The sequence below is a fragment of the Mesoplodon bidens genome (genome assembly GCF_964165515.1).
Source record: "Mesoplodon bidens genome assembly, contig: HAP1_SCAFFOLD_123, whole genome shotgun sequence".
In the NCBI taxonomy this organism is placed as follows: Eukaryota; Metazoa; Chordata; class Mammalia; order Artiodactyla; family Ziphiidae; genus Mesoplodon; species Mesoplodon bidens.
Genome location: NW_027672190.1, coordinates 32,825 through 54,699, shown reverse-complemented (window position 1 = coordinate 54,699; position 21,875 = coordinate 32,825). Strand labels below are relative to the sequence as shown.

General features: G+C 41.2%; 1 pseudogene across 1 annotated transcript in view; it reads left to right on the top strand.

Annotated features, from left to right (window-relative positions):
- LOC308610492 (ubiquitin-like modifier-activating enzyme 1) overlaps positions 1 to 21,530 on the top strand; it is a 59,980-nt pseudogene extending 38,450 nt beyond the window's left edge. The window contains exons 4-21 of the transcript in view: positions 3,949 to 4,046; positions 4,133 to 4,279; positions 4,403 to 4,578; positions 4,698 to 4,802; positions 4,893 to 4,973; positions 5,304 to 5,459; positions 7,900 to 8,066; positions 8,189 to 8,385; positions 10,024 to 10,088; positions 10,310 to 10,505; positions 11,167 to 11,228; positions 11,351 to 11,537; positions 13,168 to 13,254; positions 13,660 to 13,752; positions 13,876 to 14,057; positions 14,344 to 14,445; positions 14,550 to 14,622; positions 21,430 to 21,530. The product of the transcript in view is annotated as a ubiquitin-like modifier-activating enzyme 1 (transcript). The remainder of the gene's footprint in view (positions 1 to 3,948; positions 4,047 to 4,132; positions 4,280 to 4,402; positions 4,579 to 4,697; positions 4,803 to 4,892; positions 4,974 to 5,303; positions 5,460 to 7,899; positions 8,067 to 8,188; positions 8,386 to 10,023; positions 10,089 to 10,309; positions 10,506 to 11,166; positions 11,229 to 11,350; positions 11,538 to 13,167; positions 13,255 to 13,659; positions 13,753 to 13,875; positions 14,058 to 14,343; positions 14,446 to 14,549; positions 14,623 to 21,429) is intronic.
- The last annotated feature ends 345 nt before the right edge of the window (positions 21,531 to 21,875 follow it).

Below are 21,875 nucleotides of genomic sequence, written 5' to 3'. Positions count from 1 at the left end.
ACACTCTTTTTTATGCCCTTTATTCATATTTAGTCCTTTAAACTCTACCAATGGGGAAAGTTACAATCATTATCCTCATTTTATAGATGGCCCAGAGAAGTGAGGTCCCTGTCTTCAGGTCACACAGCTGATAATCATGGAAAGAATTACTGTAAGGGTCCAACACTTCTCTTGTGCCAACTGCGGGCTGGAACACGAAAGGATCATTGTTTCTTCCTCAGAAAGGACAGCTAATGAGTTATGTCAGAAGATGATAGTGTAAGGCCCTCCAAAAATTCTTTACATTACAAACCTACAAAGTTGTCAGACTCAACTTTTTCAGAACTCTGGAAATTGACAAAATTTCACGGGAACTAGGGAAGTATTTACGTGTTTAAAAATGACTGAATCTTGGTAAGATCAGCAAGCTCTAGAGACTTTAAATGGTCACAATCCCATCCTCCTTTTTTCCAGCATAATAATAGTACATATTGAAAGAGTATGCATTCCTTTTGCATCCGAGTAGCCACCAGAAGGAGAAGAACAAAGTGAGAATTCTTTCAGAACCTCATCTCCAAAGATTTATCATTATCTGATGTGACTGAGATATTCCTTGGAATTCTGCGTTTGCAAGACTGTCTATATTTGACATAATTTGGAGGTCACCCAGTGCAGATGTACTTTAACCTGGGGAGTTGTCAAAATAATTATGGGGGCAGAAAGAAAGTTTTAAGAATTAATGCCAAGAAACATCCCAAATTTGATGCAAAACATCATTATACAGATTCGCTCAGCTAAACAAACTCAAGGCAGGTTAAACTCAAAGAGATCCATAGCAACACATATCATAAACTACTGAAAGCCAAAAACCAAGAGAGAATTGTGAAAGCACTGTGTAGCAACCCATGACATGTAAGAGATTCTCAATTAAGCCAAAAAAAAAAAAAGACTACTTATCAGACAACATGCAGGGCAGAAAACACTTCGATACATTCATAGTGCTAAAAGAAAAAAAAACAAAAACTGTCAACCAAGAATTTTATATGCAGCAAGACCATCTTTTGAAACTGAGGACAGGATTAGGACAATTCCAGATAAGCACAAAACGGAGAGGATTTATTGCTAACTATCTGCCCTACAAGATGAGATAATTCTTGGAGAGAGTCCAAACTAAAATGAAAGACACTTTGATGATAACTCAAATCCAGAGAAAGAAAGAAAATCAGTAAAAGTAATTATATAGGTAAATATAGAGGATAATTTAAACGATTTTTTTGTTTGTATGATTGTAGTCTGAATAATAGTCCCCCAATATGCCCACATTTTAATCCCCAGGACATGTATGTTATTTTATGCAGAAAACTTTGCATATATGATTATATTAGAGTCTTCAGATGGGAAATTTTCTTGGGTTACCTTGGGTGGATCTAATCAAAATGCTTCTTATAAGAGGAATGAAGGAGATGTCGGTGACAGAGGACAAGTTAATGTGATGACAGAAGTAGATAATGAACTGATGTATTTGAAGGTAGTAGAAGGGGTTACTAGACTAGGAATACTAGCAACCACTAAGCAAAAAAAAAAAAAAAAAAAAAAAAGGGCAAGGAAATACATTCTCCCAGCAGAGTCTCCAGATGGACCCAATCCTGCCAACATATTGACTTTAGCCCAGTAAAATGGATTTGGGACTTGTAACATGTAGTATTTTAAGAGAACAATTTGTAAAGTTTTAAGCAATTGAATTCCTGTAAATGTGTTAAAGCAACAATAGTAAACAAATGCAGTTACTTTTTTCTCTTACCTGATTTAAAGCATTACTCCACAGGAAAAAAAAATTAATTGGTGCTGATGTAAAAAGTGTATAAAGATGTAATTTATGATAAGAACAACACAAGAAAAAGGATAAACTAGATAAAAGAAAAAATTCATATTTTGAAATTAAGTTGGTATTAATGTGAACTTGGTTGGTAGAAACTGTCAGTTTACTTTATAACAACCTAATTCCAGAGTAACAACTAATAAAATGGCTCTAAAATGTATATAGTAAAAGAAATAACAAATAACCATAAAAGTGGTACACTAGAAGATGTCCAATTAAAAAGCAGATTGTCAGTATGGATTTTTTAAAAACATGACCACCTATATGTTGTTAAAGAGACAAATCTTAGTGTGAAACAAATAGATTTTAAGTAAAATGTTGCAAAGATAAGTCTCATGCCAAGAAAACTCGAAAGAGAGTTATAGTGACTATACTAACAACAGACAAAAAAGATTTTAAATAAAAAAATGAGACAAAGGACAGTATATATTACTGTATTATTATATTAGATTAATAATATATTATTGATAAAAGGGTAAATCTGTTGAAATACACAAGAATTATAAACAAATGCTCACCTAACAAAAAAGTTCCAGATACCTGAATCAAAAACTTACAAAATTTGAGAGAGAGATAAATAGGTTCAACAGCATATCCAAATGAATGACAAAACATATGATCACCAAGGGAAGAGAAGACCTAAACAAAACTATGATATAAACCGAGTGCACTTAACAGACATGTACACAACATTCCTCCCAAGAACAGAAGAATACAATTTCCTTTCACTTGAACTAGGAATGTTCTCCAGGATAGACTTCACGTTAGGCCATAAAACAAGTGTCAATAATTTAAATCACACCAAATTGTTCTCTGACCACAAAGGAAAGAATAATGGGCATCAGTAATAGGAGTAACTTGTGAAAACTTGTAAATATGTGGAAATTAAACAATGCATTCCTAAGTAATAAAAGAGTCAAACAGTGTCCAAGAGATATTAGAAAATACTCTGAAGTGAATGAAAATGTAAACACAACATACCAAAACATGGGATTCGGCAAAAACAGAGCACAGAGGAATATATATATATATAATACATTATAGACATTTGTATAGTTTTCTCCATGTCTCTTCTGCAGTTTATTAAATATTTATTAAATATAGGTTTATAGTTTTATGAAATTGGGAAAATTTCTGCCCACATGTTTTTTGAAAATATTACTTTCGGAGCTCACTGCCATATCATTATCTCTTTCCAGAACTCCAATTACATGAGTATTAAGGCAATTGACTTGTTTGACTTTCCCCCCACACACACACCTTTTGTATTTTGCATAGTTTCTTCTACTTTGTTAAACTTCCTAATTTTTTCTTCTGTGTTAATTTGTTAATCACATCTGTTATGTAAAATCACAGGTCAAGAACATTAAAACATCTATTATAAATGTATTTCACATGTCAAAGAAATTCCCAAGAAAGGGGTGGGCCAAAAGAGTTTTTGAAGAAATAATGGACAAAAAATTTACAAATTTAATGAAAACTAAAGCCACAGATGTTGCTGGTAAGTTTCTGGTAAGTGTTGATGGATGGAAGGTAATTGTGAATGTTAGCGTTTTGGAGTTGTGTTTTGTGTTCCTTTAATATTTTTGAGTCTGTTCTAGAGAAATTATGTAGTTGCCATCTGATCCTTTCAGGCCTTACTTCTTTTTCTCTAGAGTGGCATTTAGGCATAGAATACCTGTGTTGTCTGAAGAAATCAGCATTGTGTTTTCGTTTTTGATTTTGTTTTATGATGTACGATACATTATTTTTATTTCTTAATTGAAGTATAGTTGATTTAAAATTAGTTACTTTTTGCTTTACAGCAAAGTAACTCAGTTATCTATATATACATTCTTTTTCATATACTATTCCATGATGGTTTATCTCAGGATACTGAATAGATTTCTGTGTGCTCTACAGTAGGACCCTGTTGTTTACCCATTCTATATATAATAGCTTATATCTGTTAACTCCAAACTCCCACTGTATGGGGGAGGGTGTTAGGTGAGGAAGAAGGTGGGAGGTTTTCATATTCCTGTTTTGATAGTGCTGTTGATCTTGGGAGGGAATGAATTGACAGATAACCCTTCATTCTTTTCATCCCCCAGGTCCCTACACCTTTAGTATCTGTGATACCTCCAATTTCTCTGACTACATCTGTGGAGGCATTGTCAGTCAAGTCAAAGTAACTAAGAGGATAAGCTTTGTGACTATGAGCAGGAGGGTGTGTTGTAGGGTTCCAGGCATCTCCACGATTTTACTTTTTTGGTTCTGATATCTTGTTCTTCACAGAAAACCTTGCCTACTTCACAGGCAGAGCCGGACTTTGTGATAACAAATTTTGTCAAGTATTCTCGCCCTCCTCAGCTACAAATTGGCTTCCAGGTCCTGCACCAGTTCCGTGCCCAGCATGGTCAGCCCTCTCGGCCCCACAATGAGGTAGATGGGTGGGCAAGCCAACCAGGTCCTTGAACCAAAGCTGCTCTATGCCTTTTCATCTACTTAGTTTTTCTACCTCTCCCTCTCCCCACAGTGGTGTGATTGTTCTTTTACTCCTTCCAGGAGGATGCAACAGAACTGGTGACCCTAGCACAGGCTTGAATTCTCAAGCTCTGCCAGCAGTGCAGCAAAACAGTCTGGATGAAGACCTCATCCAGAAGCCGGCTTATATGGCCCCTGGGGATCTGGCACCCATCAACTCCTTCACTGGTTTTGTGGCTGCCCAGGAGTTTATGAAGGTCAGCGTGAGTGGAGACGGACAGTGCTGGGCCTGGGCCAGGTTCCTTTCCAGCCCTGCTGCTTGCTTTCCAGCTCTGATTAACCAGCGATCACATTCTCTTTCTAACCGACTCCTCAGGGCTGCTCTGGAAAGTTTATGCCTGTTATACAGTAGCTGTTCTTTGATGCCATTGAGTGTCTCCCTGTGGAAAAAGAGGCCTTTACAGAGGACACGTGCCTACCAGTATGTGATTTGGGCCCATGGAGAAGACATTATTGTGGATCTTTTTAACGTGGCTTTTCCCTAACCCTCTCTTCCCTTCACATGACTCAGTGCCAGAACCATTATGATGGGCAGGTGGCTGTATTTGGCTCTGACCTGCAAGAGAAGCTGGGTAAGCAGAGATACTTCTTGGTGAGAGAACCTTGTGGTCAAAAGCTACCTTTAGGTCCCCTAGGCTCTGGCCACCTCTTCTGGAGTCTCCTCGTGGTGTACAAGGGATGGTGTTGGCTTGTACCCTCATCTCATCCCTCTTCCATTTTCTTCGCACCAGGTCCTTTATATCCTGGTCTTGTGCCTCTTTCCTTAGAGGACCATGGATTTTTATGGCACTGTGACTTAAATATGCAGTCATAGATCCTCTTACCCTCTCTTGCCCTCTGCAGGGGTAGTGAGGAGTGAGGAGTGGTTTTGTTACCCAGTGACCCTAACCATCTTGTGTCTCTCTTCTTGGCCACCTCCCAGGTGGGTGCAGGGGCCGTTGGCTGTGAGCTACTCAAGACCTTTGCCATGACTGGGCTAGGCTGTGGGGAGGGTGTGGCAATCACCATTACAGACATGGACACCATAGTAAAATCCAATCTGAATCGACAGTTTCTCTTCCAACCTTGGGATATCAAGGTGAGTGGAATGGATATGGTATGTGGTTCAGCTTTGTTTTTCACTTTTCTCCTGTCTTTTTCTGGTTATCTGTCTTATTGCCTTTGGACTTTTTTTTTTTTTTTTTTTTGGTATGCGGGCCTCACACTGTTGTGGCCTCTGCCATTGTGGAGCGCAGGCTCTGGACCTTCAGGACCAGCGGCCATCGATCATGGGCACAGACGCTCCACGGAATGTGGGATCTTCCTGGATGAGGGAACGAACCCATGTCCCCGAAACGGCAGGTGGACTCTCAAGCACTGTGTCACCAGGGAAGCCCACCTTAGGACTTTTTTGTTTGTCTCTTTCCTTCAGTTCTTACCTTATTTCTTTTCTCTACCACTCACTCTTTCTTCCAGGAGATATTTATTGAAAACTTATTACATCTTTCTTTTGTGAGTTTAAACCTGTCCTCAGCCATCTTTTTTTTTTTCTTTGGTTTTTGGTTACGGCTAATGTTGAACTCTGGAAGCTAGATTATAGAGGGATCTATCTGGGGCGTCTCTGTAAAGTTCAGTGTTATTTTGCCTGCCCAGTGTTTATCTTTCCTTTCATTTTATCATGCAAATACTAGGTACTACTTAAGTAGTTAGAATATATAAGATAGCAAATGAAAGGTTTCTGCTTTTGTCTAGTGAGAAGACATAGTAAATGAGAGATTCTCTAATGCAGTGGAGGTTGGCAGCACTCTTTCCTCAAGTCCAAAAGATCACAACTCTTTTAAGAATACTAAGACATTATGTCCTTTTTATCCTCATTTTATCAGGTGAAAGGGTAATTTTCCACTCTGTTCTAGGAGGCTGTCGATAACCCAAAAACACAGTATTTTCCAAATGACCAGACCAATTCATTATGATACAGAACTGTGCATTAACTAAAGAGCCATTCAAAATACAGAGAAAGACAGTGGGTATTGATGTGGATCAGTATTTTACCTTTCAACTAAACTTTAAAGAAATATCGCTTGTCAAGTTTTGATATATATATAATTTTAAATATCAACAGTCATCTGAAAATGTTATTGATTTTTTTTTTCTGTGAGGCTGGATATCCCTGACATCTTTCAAGCAAAACATGTAATACATTAAAGTCAGTAAATAACGAAAATTCAGCTATCTTCTAAGACATTATATAAGTAAAATTTGTAAAACTGTAAATACAGATTGACTCCTGTCATTAACGCTTTGTATTGGAGTTTCTTTCATAGTGTTTGTAGTATATAATGGAATTATTCCATATATATTAATTAATTAATTAATTTATTTTTGGCTGTGTTGGGGCTTCCTTTCTATGTGAGGTCTTTCTCTAGTTGTGGTAAGCGGGGACCATGCTTCATCGCAGTGCACGGGCCTCTCACTAGTGCAGCCTGTCTTTTTGTGGAGCACAGGTTCCAGACGCGCAGGCTCAGTAGTTGTGGCTCTGGCCTAGTTGCTCCGTTGCATGTGGGATCTTCCAAGACCAGGGCTCAAAAACATTTCCTCTGCATTAGCAGGGAGATTCTAAACCACTGTGCCACCAGGGAAGCCCCTCCAATTTTAAATGGAGTAATAATATTTTAAAATGTTCTCAGATTAAATATCAAACGTAGGAAATCCTGATAGCTGTGCATCAGATAAAAAAGAAACCACAAACTTTGTTTTAACTTCATTTTGGACAACTGCTAGAGCAAATAATAAATACAATAGCACTGTATGTGGTTAGAACATAACAAGGTGAAACATACTGTGTAGGGGCAAGAATGAAAATCAAGATATAGAACTGGAAGTGCCATGAGAGGGTGGTTTGCAGTGTGGTAAAGGAAATCCACATTGGAAAGGTGGTATAACCGCAGAGAATTAAAGATGGTATACGAGAACAGGAAGAAATCTCAGGGAAGAGTATGCCAGGTGAAGTTAACAGTGTGAGCAAAACCCTGAGTTTGGAATATGACTGCTATGTTTAAGGAGTAGAGACAGAGATAGATCATGGTAAGAGAGAAGGTTGTCAAAGGAATAGGGACCAGCTCATTTCACCCTTAGTGAAAGTGGGAATCAATAGAGGGCTTTGCGGAGAGGAATGTGATCTGACTTGGACTTTCAGAGGATCCTTTTTGTTTTTGTAAGTTCAGAGGACCTTGGTTTTCTTTGCGTGAATGCATTCCAACTCGGGGTGCTAGTAACGAAAAACAGTGGATGTTCGGTAGACAAAAGAACAGATACTCAACCCATTGTCTCCTATTGTATCACTGTTTTCCTTTTTTATTCACGCCATTCCTCATTTGTCCCAGCCCAAGCTGTGTGGCATTTGTCATAGACCACAGAGCCTCCTGACCTCAGAGCCTAGGTCTTGTGCATCATTACTTAAATCAGTTTTCAGAACAGCTCTGTAAAGTTTTGTTGGGTGATTATGTGAATGACAGTTCTGTTTCTCCATCACTACCCAGAAATTGAAGTCTGATACAGATGCTGCAGCTGTGAACCAGATAAACGCACACATCCGTGTGATGAGCCATCAGAACTGTGTGGGCCCTCACACAGAGCATGTGTATGATTGATAAATTCCTCCAAAACCTGGATGGTGTGGACAATGCCTCGGACAATGTGGATGCCCGTGAGTTTTGGGGATGGGTGAGGACGAGGCGAGAGTAATGTGTGTGTTTTAGGGAGTGTGTGTCACCGTGTCCTATCCTGATGTTATTTTCCCCACCCTCACCTGCTGCAACTTTCTCACAGGCACGTATATGGACTGCTGCTGTGTGTTGTACCGAAAGCCTCTTCTGGAGTCAGGCACACTGGGTACCAAGGGTAATGTGTAAGGGTTTATCCCCTTCCTGACAGAGTCATACAGCTCCAGCCAGGACCCTCCTGACAAGTCCATCCCCAGGTGCACACTGAAGAACTTCCCGAATGTCATCGAGCACACTTTGCAGGTGATCAGCCTTGCAGGGAGAAAGAGGTGGAACAGATATGTACTGGGACAGTGTCTCAGTTGCCAAACTCTTGTTATTCCGATGATGAAGCCTCAGTGTATGTAATATCTGCCCTTTCTTTAACTCTCCTTCACTCACTTTAAACCTAGGAGCCTAACGCTTTTCATAATGATTTCTTTAACTTGAAATTTTTATTTTGCAAGCATACAGGGAAGTATTATTTATACCATGTGAAATACTTTATGTGAGAAGTGTATATCTAAACGGTGAGGATATGTTTCTTTGTGTACAGGATACTATTTTGTCGTTGAACAAAATTAACTTAATATCATCTCTGCTAGTTATTTAGATATCTCTAATATTAAGTCCATATTTAGGAATAATTTTCTAATTGTTTCCCAAATTTGTTTAATAGTTTGTCAGCATAGTTGGGTTTATATAGTACACATACATACAAAAGAGCATAACTCTCATGTACATTGACAAAGTAAAAGCACCCCATTAACTGGTCCTCAGAACTTGGCCCTAATTACAGTCCCCTTTCAAACCACAAATAACCATCCTTTTATCAAAATGATTCTTAACCCAGTCTTTGAGGCTATGTTTAGGAAGTATGGGAACAGGAAGAAAATGAGCAGTAACAGTTCAGTCTGTCACTTTTCCTTCCAGAAGGGATGAGTTTATACTTGTGGAGTCAGTTCAGTATGTGTCTTTCTCCCTTTCCATGCATCCCATGTTGGTGTGTGTGTGTGTGTGTGTGTGTGTGTGTGTGTAGATACAGAGAGACGGAGAAAGAGATGTGTTTGTGTGTGTGTGTGTTCATTTCTATACATATAAATCCTCTCCTAGGTTATGGTTCTATTATTGTGTTTCTCTCTACCCAGTACGCAGAAAGGCCAATAAAAAGGATTTTAAAACTAATATACTATGTGCCCTTGGACTTAACCACTTCATGCTTCAGATTCCTTATCTGTAAAATTGGAATGACAGTAGTAACTCGCACAGGAATTCTGAAAAACATGTATACTTAATATGCCCTTGTGACTTTCAAACTAAGCTTTAAATGTGTACATGTTTGCTTATTTCTTATTAACTCCATGAGGTGTAGTTTTACTGTTACAGTGTTTGTCTTTAAAATTAGGAAACACAAGTACAGATATGCCTGATTGTCACAAGACTGTGGCACAGCTGGCCTTTGAACCTGGATTTCGAGCATCAAGGTGCTCCAGATCACTTCACCAGTGACTATTTATCGACCTCCGAATTCACAGGGGTCAAACCTCTATCTTACTTTCTTCCCAGTCCCCAGAACCTGCATAGAGATCGTTCATGTTTTATTCTTGGTGTGAAATTTTTCTTGAATTGATGCATGACATACCTAGGGTAATGTGTACATCTTAATAAATTCTGCATGAATGTACACTTGTGTGTAAACCTCTTCCCAGATTAAGATCATAGGTTTTTACATTGTAGTGGTGAGGGCTTGACAAGTTTGACGAGACAGATTGGGAGGGTTTTCTTCCTCTGTTCTGCCATAACAGCCATGCTCTTCCTATTTGCTGTATTTCCTGATGGTGGTCCTAAGGCCTTCAGAAACTTATTTGTTTCCCATAACCCACGTAGTGTTGATTTGCTCTGTCTGCCGTGGATGAGTTTGAAGGTCTCTTCAAGCAGCCAGCAGAAAACGTCAACCAGTACCTAATGTGAGTAATTCTGTCCAAATCCTCGCTCACCGTGTCTGCTGCCTGTCAGTCAAAGCATTCTGTAACCAGTGTAACACTTAGGACCTGGTCTACTTTTCAAATAATCTAATGATTCCTTGGGCCTTATACATTTGGGAGTCAGCACTGACTTTTCATGCTGTTAAGCTCCCTCTGGGATCACTGTGTAACTCTGAGTTTGTGTCCTCTCTAATTCTTGATAGGGATTCAAAGTTTGTGGAGCAAACACTGCACCTGGCAGGCATCCAAACCCTAGAGGTGCTGCAGGCTGTGCAGCTCAGCCTGGTGCTTCAGCGGCCACATACATGGGCTGACTGTGTGACGTGGGCTTACTAGCACTGGCACAACCAGTGCTCCAACAACATCAGACAGCTGCTGCACAGCTTTCCTCCGAACCAGGTATTACACTCTTCTGGGCTCCATTTGTCAGAATAGGCTTACTGGAAGCAGTTTGTTACACGCTTTTGACATGGTTCATTGCAGTTCATCCATTTGTGGCAAGACCACCAAGTCCCAGAGATCTCATTAAATGATTAAGTGAGTGATTTTTGAAGTCAAAGACCTGTTCCTCCCAACCTCTCTCCTCTACCTGCCCAGCCCTGTTCTCTCAAGCAACATACTTGGTACCTATTTCCCTTAGATATGACATGAGTCATTCCAGATTCCCTGTCAGGGCTATAGAGATTGTAGAAGAGAAATTTTGGTGTTAAGAGCACAGGACCTAGGTGGCTTCAAGTCTCAACTGCATTTGATATTGGGACTAATCATGTATTTTCTCTCTGTGCCTTAGTAGCCTCATGTAGGAAGTTGGAATAATGGTGACCTAATTTCATGAGAGTTCTATGAGGGTTGATTTATATTTACTAAGTTAATAAGTTAAATATGTTACTACACGACTGGCAATCCATAAAAGTTTCATAAATAGCTCTGTGTCTGGCACAAAGGGAGTGCCCAGCGATATACTAATTTGGGACTTCCGGGCTTGAAAATGAGGAGTCACAATTATGAGAAAGACCTCTCCTCTCAGGTCCCACTCTCCCACATCTTTCTGTTTTCCTAGCTTACAAGCTCAGGAGCCCCTTTCTGGTCTGTGCACAGCCGCTCATCTTTGATGTCAGCAATGAAGTCTCCTCCCTCAGGTCTCCTACAGTCGGGTCAAATGTGGGTACGTGGATGGGAAGGAGGCTGCAGCTCCTTAGGTGAGTACTGATATGCTTACCCCTCCATACCTTGCCTTCTCTTAGCCCCTGCATCTGGACTAGGTGATAGCTGCTGCCAACCTGTTTGCCCAGGCCTATGGGCTGAGGGGCTCTCAGGACCGAGCTTCTGTGATCATACTCATTCAGTCTGTGCAGGCCCTTGAGTTCACCCCGAAGTCTGGTGTCAAGATCCATGTTTCTGACCAGGAGCTGCAGACCACTTCGTGTGTTGGTGAGGATGTTTATCTAGTTGGCCTAGAGCTAGCATCCTACTTATCACCTACCTATGCAAGCCTCCCCTGTACTTGTGTTTTGCCACTGGCTCTGCTCTGAGATCTCAGGCCTGAGATTAATCCACACTGTCCTTTGGTCCTTGCTTCTTCCAATTTAAAATAAGGTTGGTTGGTTGAGGCAAGTTCTCTGATGCCCTACTACTTTGTTCTTCCCACTGTTTCTCCCTCAGGTGCACCAGTTGTCCAGCTCTTTTCTGTGTGTATGTTTGCTTTGTTTTGTTCTTTCTCTGTTTCTTTTTGTGTCCATATGCAGGGACAAATGGATATGATCTTTACCAGTAGGCTCTCTGCCTTGATTTCTTCCTTGATTCATTTCATTATAGATCTCCTCATCCACCTCCCCCCTTCTTTGGTATGCCTGTTTACCCTATTGTTATTTATTTATTTACTGATTTATTTATTTATTTAGGCTGTGTTGGGTCTTCGTTTCTGTGTGAGGGCTTTCAGTTCTTGTGGCTCACGGGCCTACTTGCTCTGTGGCATGTGGGATCTTCCCAGACCAGGGCTCGAACCCCTGTCCCCTGCCCTGGCAGGCATATTTTCAACCACTGGGCCACCAGGGAAGGCCTAACCTATTTTTAACCTCCATATATCTTTCCTCATCTCCCTATCTAGATAGCCCTCCTCATCTCCCCATCTCTAACTACCCCCCAACTCAAATTTCCCCCCCTCTACCGTATTCTGTCTCATGCTCTGTAAGTCTTCCTCTACATTTCATCTTCTTTGTATATATCCTTCAATTTCTTCCTCTGTATATCTCTCCCCTCCTGATGTAACCCCCGCATTTCCCTTCCTAAATAACTACTCTCTTTATTTATCTCCCTACGTGTCTCCCTTTCAGGTGTTTTGAACTTTCCCATTCTCTGAACGTTCTCATAATCTTCACATTTATCCTCCTTGGTCTCCCTCTTCAGATTTTTTTCACGTCTCTCCCATTTCATATTACTCTCTTCTTTGCTGTCTGTACACTTTCCCCCTATGTTCCTTTCTGTATCTCTTATCCCTCTGTCTCTTGTTTTCCCTCGTATCTTCCTTCATGTCTCCCCATCTCTCTCTATGTCTTTCTCTTGAAGTATGTTCTCATTGACTCCCTTTTTTTTTAATTGTGGTAAGAAACACAAAGGATTTACCATCTTTAAATATAGTAGACTTCCAGTTTGGAAGGCTTACTATTTAATGGAATGGATTTTAAGGCTTAATATTTCATTGGATGGATAGATCACATTTTTCTGTCCACTCATTCAGCAGTGAACAACTTCTGTGCTTTCACCTCTTATCTGTCATGATTAATGCTGCTGTCTATATCCTTTCTTAGTGGCTTTACCTGTTGCCCTCAGTGTCTCTACATATCTCCATGTCCCACACACCTGTCTACCATTTTCTTTTCTGACATGTTTTCTGCCCTATCTTTCCCCCTTCTTTTCTCTTTCCCATGATGTCTCTCCTTTTCAAATCCTTTATCTGCCTGAACATCTCTGCCCCACCCTGGATTCCTGCTGGCACCTCAGACCGTGAACAGGGATTTAACATGTATCTAAGGACTAACGTGTACTTCCTCCCTTTCCGCAGTGGATAATCACCTGCAGGAGCTCAAGCCATGCTGACCAACCAGAGAGCCTCCCTGGGTTCAAGATCTACCCCATCAACTTTCAGAAGGTGCTGTGATGGGGACCTCAACCGTGTATGAGAAATGGCTGAGCCACCCTAAGCTTTATTGGGGATTACAGGCCTGACTGTAATTATGTTGTTGTTTTTTTTTCGGTACGTGGCTTTCTCTCTCTTGTGGGCTCTCCCATTACTGAGCACAGGCGCCGGATGTGAAGGCTCAGCAAACATGGCTCCTGTGCCCAGCCGCTCCCTGGCATGTGGGATCTTCCCCGACTGGTGCACGGACCCGTTTCTCCTGCATCGGATGACCCAAGTATCTTTTGTGGTCTGGGCTAGTATTTGGCTGGTCTGGCAGGTAACTGAGGTGAATATACCTCAGTTCCCAGTATCCAGGAAAACTTTTTCTCCTTAACTCTGTCTCTCCTGTTCTTCCTCTGTCTCCACTCACAACAGGATGATGACAGCAACTTTCATATGCATTTCATTGTGGCTGTATCGAGTCTCCGGGCAGAGAGCTATAACATTCCCCCTGCTGACCGGCATAAGATTACAATAGTCTATACCTAACATTGCATCCTTTTCCAAGTTTAACTCTGCCACATTTGAAGTCTTCTGTAGACCTTGAACGTCTCTAACAACTACGTCTTCTCATCACCTTCTGTATTACAGATCAAGCTGATTGCAGGGAAGATCATTCCAGCCATAGCAGCTATAGTTGGCCTTGCAGGTCTGGAGCTGTACAAGGTAGTTCAGGGACACCAACAGCTTGAGTCCTATAAGAACAGCTTCATCAACTTGGCCCTTCCTTTTTTTTCCGTTTCTCTGAGCCCCTTGCCCCACACCATCACCAGGTAAGGGCTTGCTTTTATAGAAACCTTTGGTGTTGCCCATCAGTGATTGATGCTATGTGTGTGTGTGCATGCGTAGAAGTTGTGTGTATCTTATTTCGGTAGAACAGGCTCTAGTTTTCATCATACCTGGTGAGAGGCTTTTTTAATTTTGTGTATCCTTTGTTCATTGTTTGAACCTGTGCAAAGTAGGAATGGAACTGGCATGTTTGTGAAATGAAGAGGAGCGTATGATTAGGGCTTGCTCCCATTTTACTCTTTGTGCTTTACTCTGTGCTTTGTCCCATAATACTACAACCAGCAGTGGTCACTGTGGGATTGCTTTGAGGTACAGTGGCTGCAGCCTAATGGTGAAGAGATGCCCCTCAAGCAGTTCCTTGACTATTTTAAGGTAAGACCCTTTCACTCACTGCACCTGTGGTGGTGGTTGACCAGGTTACTGGTACTGTCCATCCCAGTGACCCTGTTGCCCATCCTCGTTTCCACCCTCTTCAGACAGAGTACAAGTTAGAGATCATCATGCTGTTCCAGGGTGTATCTATGTTCTACTCCTTTATCAAGAAAGCAAGTAAGATCAAAGATCAACTCAGGCTTGAGTTGGGTCAGTGTGCAAACAGAAACAGGTCCTGCCTGGGTTGGGAAACATCAGCTAGCTATGCAACTCATCTTCACTGTTCTCTTAACTTTGTCTCTGTAAGTCTTTCCTCTCTGTTTACTTCACAGACTCTCTTTCTCCTCACCCCAGGATGTCAGCAATAGTGAAACGAGTATCAAAGCAAAAGCTGGGACACCACATTCAAGCACTGTTTCTTGAGCTGTGCTGCAACTAGAGCGGCAATGATTTGGATGTCCCCTATGTACGATACACCATTCGCTATTCCCTCTACACCCATCTACCTCATTCTCAGTCAAATCAATCTATTTCCATTTCTCTTATAGTTGTCGCAAATGCTGAGCCTTAAGTTCTTCTGAGGACTTTTTGTTGTTGCTGCTGCTTTCTACTGTTTGGAGATGGAATTCTTAATAAAGAGTTATTAATCCAAGTGTGTCATATCCTTCTTGTGTCAAAGGCCCATACCCTGTTGTCTGTGGGAAAGACCAGCCTTTCTTTAGCTCTGCAGGTTCAGGTGATAGTATGAAAGGCTCAGCCCCTCCCACCAGCATGGAATTTGCCTCACATCCAAGCTTATGAGAAAAGATTAAATCCACCTGTTCTGGTAAACCATTGGTTTGCTATTTTTTCCTTTGTCCTCTCTGTTTAAAAAAGAAATAGAGGGGGAGTTCAGGAAGATGGCAGAAGAGTAAGTCACGGAGATCACCTTCCTCCCCACAGATACATCAGAAATACATCTACACGTGGAGCAACTCCTACAGAATACCTACTGAACGCTGGCAGAAGGCCTCAGGCCTCTCAAAAGGCCAGAAACTCCCCACGTACCTGTGTAGGGCAAAAGAAAAAAAAGAAAAAAACAGAGACAAAAGAATAGGGATGGGACCTGCACCAGTGGGAGGGAGCTGTGAAGGAGGAAAGGCTTCCATACACTCGGAGCCCCTTTGTGGGCGGAGACTGCTGGTGGTTGAGGGGTGTAGCTTTGCAACCACATAGGAGAGCACAGCAACGGGTGTGGAGGGCAAAGCAGAGAGGTTCCCACACAGAGTATCGGTGATGACTGGCACTCACCAGCCCAAGAGGCTGGTCTGCTCAATGGCCGGGGCATGCAGGAGCTGGGAGCTGAGACTCGGGCTTGGGTCAGAGCGCAAGGAGAGGACTGGAGTTGGCGGTGTGAACACAGCTTTAATGGGTTAGTGCAGCACGGCTAGCCGGGAGGGAGTCCGGGAAGAAGTCTGGAGCTTCCAGAGAGGCAAGAGACATTTTCTTCCCTCTTTGATTCCTGGTGCGCGAGGAGAGCGCTACTTAAAGGAGCTCCAGAGAAGGGTGCGAGTTGTGGCTATCAGCGTGACCCCAGAGATGGGCATGAGATGCTAAGGCTGCTGCTGCCACCACCTAGAATCCTGTGTAGAAGCACAGGTCCCTCCTCATGCCTCCGTGAACAGGAAGCAGAGCAGCCCGCCAGTGTCAGGGTCCCGAGATCCAGGGACAACTTCCCCAGGAGAATTAATTGTGCACCTCAGGCTGCTGCAAAGTCACGCCAGATTTGGACACCACAGGCCAGACCTGCATCCATATGCCTCCATCCCCACGGCCTGAGAGAGGCAGAGCCACTGAATCAGTGGCTCCTTTAACCCTGTCCTGTCTGAGCGAAGAACAGACACCCTCAGGCAAGCTACATGCAGAGGCAGGGCCAAATTCATAGCGGAAACACAGGAGCTGTGCGAGCAAAGAAGAGAAAGGGGGGCTTCTCTGGTGGCACAATCATTGAGAATCCGCCTGCTAATGCAGGTAACACGGGTTAGAGCCCTGGTCTGGGAAGATCACACATGCCACGTGGAGCAACTAGGCCCGTGAGCCACAACTACTGACCCTGCACGTCTGGAGCCTATGCTCCACAACAAGAGAGGCCACGACAGTGAGAGGCCTGCATACTGTAATGAAGAGTGGCCACTGCTTGCCAAAACTAGATAAAGCCCTCACACAGAAATGAAAACCCAGTACAGTTAAAAATAAATAAATAAATGAAAGTACACTTAATTAAAAAATATATTTTTAAAAGATATTTCACACCAGGGTCAAAAACAAAAACAAACAACAAAACACAGACAACAAAAACAAAAAAAGATAAAGGGAGATCTCTCCCAGCAGCCTCAGGAGCAGCGGACTAATTCTCCACAATCAACTTCATGTACCCTGCATCAGTGGAATACCTGAATAGACAATGGTTCATCCCATATTGACGGGTGGACTTTGTGAGCAAGATATATTATTTATTCCTCTTTTCCTCTTTTTGTGAGTGTGTATGTGTATGCTTCTGTGTGAGATTTTGTTTGTATAGCTTTGCTTTCACAATTTGTCCTATGGTTCTGTCTGTCAATTTTTTTTTTACTTATAAAATATTTCTTTCCTTAATAATTATTTTTTATTTTTATTTTAATAACTTTTTAAATTTTATCTATCTTTTTTTTCTTGCTTTCTTTCCTTCCTTCCTTCTTTCTTTCCTTCTTTCTACTTTTTCTCCCTTTTATTCTGAGCCATGTGGATGAAAGGCTCTTGGTGCTCCAGCCAGGAGTCTGTGCTGTGCCTCTGAGGTGGGGAAGCCAAATTCAGGACACTGGCCCACAAGAGACCTCCCAGCTGCACATAATATCAAATGGTGAAAATCTCCCAGAGATCTCCGTCTCAATGTCAAGACCCAGCTTCACTCAACAACCAACAAGCTATGGTGCTGGACATCATATGCCAAACAACTAGCAAGACAGGAACACAACACCACCCATTAGCAGAGAGGCTGCCTGAAATCATAATAAGGCCACAGACACCCTAGAACACAACACTAGACCTGGAAATTTTCACCAGAAAGACAAGATCCAACTGCATCCACCAGAACACAGGCACCAGAGTCCCCTCCACCAGGAAGCCTACACAACCCATTGAATGAACTTTAGCCACTGGAGACAGACACCAAAAACAATGGGAACTACGGACCTGCAGCCTGCAAAAAGGAGACCCCAAACACAGAAAGATGAGCAAAATGAGAAGACAGAAAAACACACAGCAGATGACGGAGCAAGGTAAAAACCCACCAGACCTAATAAATGAAGAGCAAATAGGCAGTCTACCTGAAAAAGAATTCAGAATAATGATAGTGAAGATGATCCAAAATCTGTGAAATAGAATAGAGAAAATGCAAGAAACATTTCACAAGACCTAGAACAAGTAAAGAAGAAACAAGTAATGATGAACAGCACAATAAATGAAACTAAAAATACTGTAGAATGGATCAGTAGCAGAATAACTGAGGCAGAAAAAATGGATAAGTGACCTGGAAGTAAAATAATGGAAATAAAACTGCAGAGCAGAATAAGGAGAAAAGAATGAAAAGAACTGCAGACAGTCTCACAGACCTCTTGGACAATATTAAATGCACCACATTCGAATAATATGTGTCCCAGAAGAAGAAGAGAAAACGAAAGGGACTGAGAAAATATTTGAAGAGATTATAGTTCAAAATATCCGTAATATGGGAAAGGAAAAATTTAATCAAATCCAGGAAGCACAGAGTCCCATGCAGGATAAATCCAAGGAGAAACACGCCAAGACACATATTAATCAAACTATCAAAAATTAAATACAAAGAAAACATATTAAAAGCAGCAGGGGAAAACAAACAAACAAACAAACAACACAAAAGAGATTCCCCATAAGGTTAACAGTGGATCTTTCAGCAGAAACCCTGCAAGCCAGAAGGGAGTGGCAGGACATATTTAAAGTGATGAAGGAGAAAAATCTACAACCCAGATTACACTACCCAACAAGGATCTCATTCACATTTGATGGGGAAATTAAAAACTTTAACGACAAGCAAAAGCTGAGAGACTTCAGCACCACCAAACTAACTTTACAGCAAATGCTAAAGGAACTTATCTAGGCAAGAAACACAAGAGAAGAAAAAGATCTACAAAAACAAATACAAAATAATTAAGAAGTGGGAAGGGGAACATACATATTGATAATTACTTTAAAGGTAAATGGGTTAAATGCTCCGACCAAAAGACACAGACAAGCTGAATGGATACAAATCCAAGACCCATATATATGCTGTGTACAAGAGACCCACTTCAGACCGAGGGACACATACAGAATGAAAGTGAGGGGATGGAAAATGATATTCCATGCAAATGGAATTCAAAAGAAAGCTGGGGTAGCAATTCTCTTATCAGAAGAAAATAGAATTTAAAATAAAGACTATTACAAGAGACAAAGAAGGACACTACATAATGATCAAGGGATCGATCCAAGAGGAAGATATGACAATTGTAAATATTTATGCACCCAACATAGGGGCACCTCAGTACATAAAACAAATACTAACAGCCATAAAAGGGGAAATCGACAATAACATATTCATAGTAGGGGACTTTAACACCCCACTTTCACCAATGGACAGATCATCCAAAATGAAAATAAATAAGGAAACACAAGCTTTATGTGATACATTAAAAAAGGTGGACCTAATTGATATTTATAGGGCATTCCATCCAAAAACAACAGAATACACATTTTTCTCAAATGCACATGGAACGTTCTCCAAGATAGATCATATCTTGGGTCACAAATCAAGCCTTGGTAAATTTAAGAAAATTGAAACTCTATCAAGTATCTTTTCCGACCACAATGCTATGAGACTAGATAGCAATTTCAGGAAAAGATCTGTAAAAAAATACAAACGCATGGAGGCTAAACAATACACTACTTAATAACGAAGTGATCACTGAAGAAATCAAAGAGGAAATCAAAAAATACCTAGCAACACATGACAATGGAGACATGACGACCAAAAACCTATGGGATGTAGCAAAAGCAGTTCTAAGAGGGAAGTTTATAGCAATACAATCCTACCTTAAGGAACAGGAAACATCTCAAATAAACAACCTAACCTTGCACCTAAAGCAATAAGAGAAAGAAGAACAAAAAACCCCCAAGGTTCGCAGAAGGAAAGAAATCAAAAACATCAGATGAGTAATAAATGAAAAAGAAATGAAGGAAACAACAGCAAATATCAAGAAAACCAAAAGCTGGTTCTTTGGGAAGATAAACAAAATTGATAAACCATTAGCCAGATTCATCAAGAAAAAAAGGGAGAAGACTCAAGTCAATAGAATTAGAAATGAAAAAGGAGAAGTAACAACTGACACTGCAGAAATACAAAAGATCATGAGAGATTGCTACAAGCAACTCTATGCCAATAAATTGGACAATCTGGAAGAAATGGAAAACTTCTTAGAAATGCACAACCTGCCAAGACTGAATCAGGAAGAAATAGAAAATATGAACAGACCAGTCACAAGCACTGAAATCGAAACTGTGATTAAACATCTTCCAACAAACAAAGCCCAAGACGAGACGGCTTCACAGGCGAACTCTATCAAACAACTAGTGAAGAGCTAACACCTATTCTTTTCAAAGTCTTCCAAAATATAGCAGAGGGAGGAACACTCCCAAACACATTTTAGGAGGCCAACATCACCGTGATACCAAAACCAGACAAGGATGTCACAAAGAAAGAAAACTACAGGCCAATGTCACTGATGAACATAGATGCAAAAATCCTCCACCAAATACTAGCAAAGAGAATGCAACAGCACATTAAAAGGATTCATTTAACCATTGATAAACAATGACATAGTTAATGACTATGCCTTGCATATTTTAGGTAAATATTAATACAGTGAACAAGGGAGTGCAAATATCTCAGTAAAGTAACTAATTTCATTTCCTTCAAATATGTATATTCAGAAATGGAATTGCTAGGTTATATGGTGGTACTGTTTTTACTATTTTGAGGAACATCCGAATTATTTTCCATAGTGGTTGTACTAAGTTACATTCCCACCAACAGTCTGTAAGTGTTCTCTTTTTTTCTACATGCTTGACTACACTTTTATGTCTTGTCTTTTTCATAATGACCACTATAAAATGTGTGAGTCGATATCTTTTTGTGGTTTTATGTTGCATTTCTCTTACTAGTGCAGAACTTGAGCAAATTTTCATGTGTCTGTTGGTCATTCATAGGTCTCCTATGAGAGGAATATATCTGCTAAAGTGTTCAGCCCACTTTTTAATTAGATTATTCAGCTTTTGTTTTAATTGTGTCCTTTTATGTTTGGACATTAGTCCCTTAGCTGTCATGTAGTTGGCAAATCTTTTCTCCCATTCCATAGAATTCCTATGCTTCCTGTTCCATTGCCTCTTTACTCTGTTCAAATATATGCACACACACACACATATATACACGTATACAGAAAAAAAAAAACTATAACCCCCACCTAACCATAACATTGTGGACAGTTCCCAGCTACCGGGATCTATTTACATCTGGCGCTGAAACTCTGCCCCAGAGAGGTGGGTGTAACTCCAACATCGCTAGGACCACAGGATGTGTCTCTAGACCCCTAACTACCTTAGATTGCTAGGTAAGGAGTACTCCAATCAAGGCACTTATGTTACTAAGAATGGAACCCACAAAGTCTGGCTCCTGTGACCAAGGGGTTTACTGGTGGGATAAGGGGATTATGATGCAAAGGGCGGGGCTCCAATCAGTCCCCATCTGGCATGCAGTCCTCCTGGCTTGCTTCCTGGGGAAGGGAGCATCTGACCGTGCTGCTGTCTGGAGCTCTGATGTCACAGCCTCAAGCCCAGAAACATCCACGTCTGGGTGCTCTGGAGTGCCTTCCTGTCCTGTGTCCCTATGTGACAAAGGTCTGAGCACTGCCTGGGAAAACTCTTCTACGTGGGTACCAGAGGAATGTGACAGGAAAAGCAGTAACAACCCCAAAGTCCATCAGAGTAGAACGGGCTAACTGGGGTGTGTTCCTAAAAGGGAATACTACCCTCCACCCAAAAAGAGTGGATAACGGCTAGTCATCTCAGAAATATAAGGATGAGGGGGAGAAAAGTCAGCTCCAGAATACCCATTGTATATAACACATAAACTTCAAAATTAAGTAAGTATAATTTGGGGGTGTGCAGTGAAACTTTATACAAACTACAGAATTCAGAATTCGGGTTACAACTAGGTGGAAGGGGGTGGTGGGGCGGAGTGTCTGGAAGAAACATGGAGTGACCTTTCCAGGTGTCAGCAGTGCCGTTACTTACGATGGGGTGTGGGGTACACGAGTGTCTATTTTATTATGTCTTTCCTTTTA